The following is an 8,020-nucleotide window of genomic DNA, read 5'->3' as shown; positions in this document are numbered from 1 at the left end:
CGGATTACTGAAAGCGAAAGAGAACAAGACCTTACCGCTATGGAGATAATTAGCGGGCTACTGAAAGCGAAAGTTTTGAAAATGAGTATGAAATTACGTATAATGGGCTATCTGATTTTGAGGAAAATGTTGGAACTGAGTCAGAAAAAAAGATGTAGACTAAATTAATTTTGGGATCTTCGCGTACCGAGGGTTTAGCGTACCCCTTGGGGTATGCATACCACCGGTTGGGAACCACTGAGTTAAATCATCGATCAGGCAGCGATTACTCAATTACATAGGTGACCATCCCTTTGTCTGGTATAGTAAATTCTCTATTAGCGCTTAACCCGGACAAGCGGATCGCGAATATAAGATACTTTTTTCTCATCAAATTGGCGAGTTATTTTTCTACAATAAATCATTGATATGCGAGAAGGGGTGGCCTTTTTTATAGTGAAAATATGAGTAGTTCCATTTTAACCAGTCAACATCAATTTGGTGAGGGGGCAAACATAACTTATTATGCGCTAGTTAATTGCGAATAAGGGTAACTTGTAACATCTGCATACGTTTAATTGTCTGTCTAAACAAATTGAATCCTTGCATCCAATAGCTATTTAAAGACTTCTTATATTTATGCGCTGAATAAAGAGGGTGAATAATACTTTTTTTTTTATAGTAAACAAAAATAGGTAAAAAGGGACCATTTTTGAAATAATAATGAATTGTGTATGACCCCTCCTTCCCCCTCGCATAGGGGCTATGCACCAATTTTTAAACCATATTTTTTGCTTATGTACGACTTATCAAGTTCGAATTTATTTCGTTTTTTAGAACGTTTTGCTTATTACATTTAAACGGCATTGTATAAAACTTTTATAGCTCAACTGCAAAATAGGTTTAAATAATATAATGTTTTCTTTTACTACTGCTTATTGTATAGTTAATAAAATCAAAAATTTAATCGTGGAATGAAAAATAATTAGGGTCTATGATACTCAGTTAGAACAGTTTTCTGTCCAAATATTCCATTTTTTCATATTCAATTACTATTAACATGACTCACCTTCACTTATGCAGATTATTTGATTCTATTTTTGCTAATTTTTGGTTCATTAGAGTCCTTTACTTTTCTTTGAAAAACTTAATTTGTGGAAATTAAAAAAAAAACTAAATTACACGAAAGAGCCAACCCAATGCAATCTAAATCGCGATGTTTTTAGGCTTTGCTCAAAGAAAATGTATCATGTCAAGTCAATGCTCCCACTCTGTTCCGCAAGAAGCACTTCGAAGCTGAAATTCTAGACAGTGATATAGAAAAGGAGGGAAAGTAAGCAGTCCTGAGGGGTATGAGGACAAAGGGAATGATTTATTTGAATTAAATTTAACGGGAAACTAATATTTTAACGCTCAAGATATTCGTAAAACTAAAATTTGACTTATATTTCAGGAAAATTCAGAGGTTCCTCCCCCCCCTCCCAAAAAGAGCAAGTGTGCGATGAGAGGGCAACATTTCAAAGTGAGTGAAATTTCAGGTTAATTATATATTCTTTTTCAGCCAAATTAAATTCTTTTTAGGGTGAAATCAAAGGTTTTTCAATTGGGTAATAAGCTGCTATTATTTTTTTAAATTCACATACAAACATTACCAGCTACATCAGGGTTCTATATTGACAGCTAGCCTGTCGCTGCCAGCCCGATTCGGTTACAGTTTGTAAAGGTCCCGTGGAAAGCAAACATGAGGGGAATTTTTGCGGGGTGGGGGTGAATTCCATTAATATAACTGTCCCCAACTTTGATTTGGATGGTTTAGTGTGGGATCTTGGCTTCGATGTGGAATTTTTTGACTGTTTGTTAGAGTAAGTGCCATATAGCGAGTTCGAAAGGGTACTAGAAGATCCAATACCCACCCCTCACAGTGACAGTGATAAGGGGGAAGCAGGACAAAGTGGTGCAGATTCACCCCAGTATTGCTTGAATTTTACCCAGCTGATTCTGCCTAGCTGTTTTATGTTTGTGTCCCTAGAGCTGAGTTTGGATCGCTTCAACTCTCTTACAATTGGTAGTATCCATACAAATCCAGTTGACATAGTCCACTCCTCTGTGGGCAAGATTTGGACCTTTCTTGAAAAAGAAATTCGGGAGGCGGTGTGTAGTGACAGCATAAAAGCATCCATGACTCAAAAATATTTCTTTTTTAATGAAAATTCTGAGAGATGTACTCGCATTACCTAGAGATGGAAACACAGACGCTTCCGTCCCGACTTTCATAATTTTGAGGGTGTTTTTCCGAGTGGGTGGGAACTATTCTAAATAGGACACAAAATTATAATGTATAATGATATTAATTGCTGAAAGCTCATCAGTTCAAAATGTTGCTATAATTTTAATGTTTATTTTCAATTGATTGTTTATTTAATTTCTGTTCTTTTTAAGTTTCATTTATACTTCAATAGTAAAATATTTTTTTCGATTTTAGCTTGATATTCATATTCAATCTAAGCATTACTTGCTTTAAGACCTGTTTATTCGTTTATATTGTTACATGTTGTATGTTTTTGCTATGATCGTTCATTTAATTCCTGTTCGTTTTGTGTTTCATTTATTCTTTAATATTAATTTCTGGTCGTTTTGTTTTTGAATTTTAAAAAGTATTTGTATCTGCTTAGCTTAAGTTTAAAATTTCCTTTATTTTTCTTTGAAAAAATTATTTTTCGGAAAGTTTTATTTTTTATTTAATGTCATAAAATGGGTAGAAACTTGAACTTCAGTATTTAGAGAATGAGAAGTATGGAGTAAAAGCGCAGCAGTTGTTTTTTCGGTTGAATGAAAAGACCTGAATCCTAATTGTTTTTTTTTTTCAAGACCAAAGTGAATGCCATCATGAAGAGGTATTTGCTGAACTGGACATGCGACGCCTCATTTACCGATGCGGTAGAAATCGATTTGGCTCTCACTATTGACGGAAAAAACGCTGACGTATATTTCCTGAAAGGAGTGGTAATTTATTGAATGAATTCATGTTTTCTTTTTTCGGGGGGGGGGGGATATTTGCACGTTCCTTCTGCCTTGATTAAAAACGTTTCCTTGGTGTTTTATTCGTGGTAAACAAATTTTAATGCATATAAACATAGAATACGGCTTATATTTCATTGGTTGAGCTTCGCAGAAATATACGACTAGTCATAACATTCAGAACTCAGATATAATCAAGGTTCGAAACCTTATGTGGGAAACTCAAAATATTTGTTTATTAAAAAGAAAACAATTTGAAAAATGTCAAGGAAACAATTAAAAACGTGAAAGTATGGAAAAATGTAACAATATGATAAAACTTATAATTAACTGTGAATTGAATAAAATTATAAAACGTGGATATTTTGATTTTAAATTTGGAAACCTTTACCAACAAAAAGATAAAAACTGAAACTGTTAAAACAGACCATAAAAAAAACAATAAAGGACTAAACTACTGCTACTCAACCAAACTGCTACAAATAATTTAATTTGGAGAGAAATAAATTATTTAATTCTTTGATTATGGATTTCCAAATAAGTCATTTAAGTAAATTCTGTCTTACTTTCATGTTCACAAAATAATCTAATTCTTAGATCCTAGCAAACATAGAGATAATATGTTCTAATATAAATTAATAAATAGATGTTAAAACGAGTAAAAATTAAATTGAATACCAGAAAGTCAAACTTAAAACGAACAAAAATCAATACAAACGGGATTTTGGCTACTGGCCTCTCCTCTTACCGTAAAAGTCTAAGGCCTTCTGTATCATTTGTGTCTTATGAGAAACTATAAGCATCTTGCATACTACTTTTCTTTTTCAAAACATCTACGGCAAATAGAAACAAAATCATTATTATATTCAATCTGACTGGAAAGAATCAATGAAAATAAACTGTATGTTTGATACCATAATGTCTTGAATGCTAGCACCCCAAACACTGAAGATAAAAACTAAATCATTATAATTATCAATAAGACTGGAAAAAAACAATTAAAATAAACTGTTATATTAATTGCTGGAAAATCAAGCAATATAAGATTCTACTTCGCTTTAATTTTTATTTTTAGTTTTATATATATATATATATGTATATATATATATATATATATATATATATATATATATATATATAAATATAAATATAAATATATATATATATATAAAAAAATATATATATATATATATATATATATATATATATATATATATATATATATATATATATATATATATATATATATATATATATATATATTATATTGGCAGTGGCCAATTTTACTCTATTGGAGGATAGCTGCTATTCATTTGTATTAATATACTATCAGTGTTGTGGAAGTAATTAATTTCAAGTATTTAAATACGTATATATATATATATATATATATATATATATATATATATATATATATATATATATATATATATATATATTATATTGGCAGTCGCCAATTTTACTCTATTGGGAGATAGCTGCTATTCACTTGTATTAATATACTTCCAGTGTTGTGGAAGTAATTAATTTCAAGTATTTAAATACGTATATATATATATATATATATATATATATATATATATATATATATATTTTTATATTTTTTTTTTTTTTTTTTATATATATATATATATATATTTATATATATATATATATATATATATATATATATATATATATATATATATATATATATATATATATATATATATATATATATATATATATATATATATATATATATATATATATATATATATATATATATATATATATTATATTATATTGGTAAATAAAAGTTCAAATAGGGATAAAATCCTTTTAATAGACAGTTTTTTTGTATAACAATGATAGAAATTCACAAAAATACCAGATATTTCGGTCACATATACAGTGACCGTCATCAGTGGTAAAACTAAAATAAAACAATTTAAACCAAAAGTTTATATACAAAATCAAATAACACTACATATTGTTTGAATCTCTAATTCTTTTCAAAGCAAAGGCGGAAGCTGTTCTCTTTGACCTTCTTGGATTCGGTTCATTAGCGTCTCAATGATATAACATTTGGACAAAGGTCAACTACATTGGGTGAATTGAACTTTACTCTGTCAGATTTTAATAAATTATTTCATAGATAGAGTCCACCCCATATTCACCTGTATCCCGATTCAAAGCAATATTCTTGAATAAGATTTTCTTTATTTCAAGTGTTTCACGAAAAATTTGCTTTAAACCCCGATCCCTAGAAATCAAAGAGACATTCTCGAACAAAATAAAATGGTCTGGAAAATTAAAAATATGTTCTGAAAGGGCTGAAGTGAAATCTTCAGACTTAGAATCTTGCTTTAAAGCCGAAGAAATAGAATCTTTGTGTTGTAATAATCTCATTTCCAAACTCTGGTTAGTACGTCCCACATATGAGCTTCCACAAGTACATGGGATCTGATAAACCCCACTTTGTTGCCCCAATGAAGTTAGATCCTTCCCACAATTTAGAAAACTACCCAAAGTATTATTACTCTTTAAAGCTACCCTTAGACCATTGCTATGTAAAATTCTCTAAAGTTTTTCACTTAGCCTGGGTACATATGGTAAGGAACAAAAAAAATCGTTCTCCCGAGTTGTCTCTAAGACTTCCTTAGATATATCTAGAAACCTTTTTCTTCTTTTTGAAACTGTCTGGTTAATTAACCATTCTGGATACATGTTACTTATTAGTATTTTCCTTAGAAAAGACAACTCCTCCTCAACAAATTTTGGAGAGCAAATACTAAGGATCCGATCAGTTAAAGAAATGATCGAACCAATTTTTACTTGGCGAGCGTGACCGGAACTATAAGGCAAAAATCTATTGTTATTTGTCGGTTTTCTGTAAATTTTAAAATCCAGACTATTTTTATTTTTCAAAAGAAGAACATCAAGGAAAGGAAGTTTCCCATTCTCTTCCAATTCAACAGTAAACTTTAAATCCCCTCCCAAACAATTAAGATGTTCCAAAAATCCTTTTAATTCCTCCTCCCCATAATCCCATACTTTTATAATGTCATCCATATACCGGCCCCAGAAAATATGTTTTTAAAAATATGAATCTAACGCAATTGCTTCAATATTCTCCACAAAAATATTAGCTAATAAAGGGGATAAAGGGGCCCCCAAAGATAAAACACTTATTCGCTCGAAATACTCCCCTCTGAATTGAAAAAAAATAAGAGAACTTATTGCAAAGCCTTACTAAACACATAAGTACAGAAACTTCCAAATCTGTTTTGACACTAATCAAGTCCAAATTTTTCAAGAGATTTCCTTCTAGAAGAGTTTTGGCTGCTTCTACATCAATATTTGTGTACACTGATACAATGTCGAAGCTAGAAAGCAAAGAACTTGAAGAAACTTCTACTTTTTTTCAGTTTTTCAACCAAATTCGAAGACTTCTTAATGTACGAAATTTGTGTAGACAAAAGCGGTTTACAGATTGACACTAACCACTTGCTCAAAACACTTGTTGGTGACCTTGTACTTGACACAATTGGTCGTAATGGTAGGTTAGGCTTATGAATTTTGGGAAGTCCATATAGTTTAGGGCACAAGGAACTGCGTGGCAGGCATTTGTAATAGAGTTGAGGTGTAATTTTTCCTTCATCCTTTAAGCACTTCGATTCTTTCTTAAGTTTATTTGTAAACGAGTCTGTTGGATTATACAATAGCTTCTTTTTTGTTTTTTCGTCCTTTAGTGAAATCCTTAAGTTTGATTCGTAATCCTCGGAATTCATTACAACTAAAGTGTTACTCTTATCCGCTTTGGTAATGGTAATTGAACCATCCTTTTTCAAGTTTTTAAGAATTCTTATGTCTTTGATGGTCGTACTAGGAAATTTCTGGTTTCAATACAAAATTAGACAGGGGCTTTTACAGTAGAAGCTCTTACTAAGCTAACATCTTTTTATTAAATATGCATTTTTAAGCAAAGATGTTTCTATTGAAGAAATAATGTCTTCCACGGGGACTTTATCTGGTTTAAAACAAAATTTTGGACGCTTTTTAAGCACTGATTGTTCTTGCATTGCTAAAGTTCTTGATGAAATATCTATATCTATATCTATATTGGCAGTAATTAATTTCAAGTATTTAAATACGTATATATATATATATATATATATATATATATATATATATATATATATATATATATATATATATATATATATATATATATATATATATATATATATATATATATATATATATATATATAATATTTGTATTATATTCTGCTTCACCTTGAGAATCCTATTTATCTTGAGAATTGAGAGGTTGGGAAAGGGACAAGGATACAGGTAAAGTACGATCAGCTTTTTGGACGCACGAAGAGGATCATAATTGAAAGAGTGTTTTTTTAGTAGGAATATAAGTAAGTGTTGGCCATATAGGCTATCCATCCAATGTACTAATTCTATGTTTTTCAGACTGCTAATGATTTTATGTTTTTATTAGGTAAATTTCAAACATGGAAAAATTGATGAAGCGAGGAAATACTTCGCCAGGGCAGTAGAGTTGAACGCTAATCATCATCGCTAAGCTAATCGCTAAGTACACAGCGGTATTGTGAAAGAGGCTTAGGCAGATCAAGATGAAGACGAAGTTTCAATTTTTGGCTAACTTTCAGTCCAGCAATTTCCTTAAATAAAACAATCAGATCAGCTTCACAGCGTGCTAGGGAAACGCTTTTTTGTATATTTTTGATACTTTATAACAAAACAGTAAAAGATTAACTTTATAATTTAGCGAGTGAAGACTAAATTTTAAATATTTTTTTACGATTAAAATTTGTTTTTAATCTTAATTTTTTTTTAAATATAGAAATTTTAAATTAACTTAAGATTTTTTTTTTTAATATTCCTTATCAAAGCTGCATCATAGGGGCAGGACGATTATCTGGTTTGAGCCCTCCCCTCCCCCGAAAGAATTTTTCCAGCTAGTAGAAACTTAACAAACATGCCTATAAACAATTTTTTATGTGTTT

General features: G+C 30.1%; 1 long non-coding RNA gene across 1 annotated transcript; it reads left to right on the top strand.

Annotated features, from left to right (window-relative positions):
• Positions 1-2,799: 2,799 nt before the first annotated feature.
• Positions 2,800-7,586, top strand: LOC148947562 (uncharacterized). Its single transcript, XR_016142381.1, has 2 exons — positions 2,800-2,982; positions 7,492-7,586. It is a non-coding gene; the product is annotated as an uncharacterized LOC148947562 (long non-coding RNA).
• The last annotated feature ends 434 nt before the right edge of the window (positions 7,587-8,020 follow it).

Source organism: Artemia sp. Qi Xiang Cuo, chromosome 10 (assembly GCF_049724085.1).
Source record: "Artemia sp. Qi Xiang Cuo chromosome 10, ASM4972408v1, whole genome shotgun sequence".
NCBI lineage: Eukaryota > Metazoa > Arthropoda > Branchiopoda > Anostraca > Artemiidae > Artemia > Artemia sp. Qi Xiang Cuo.
Note: the sequence above shows the minus strand (reverse complement) of the source record. Positions and strands in the feature narration are given on the sequence as shown.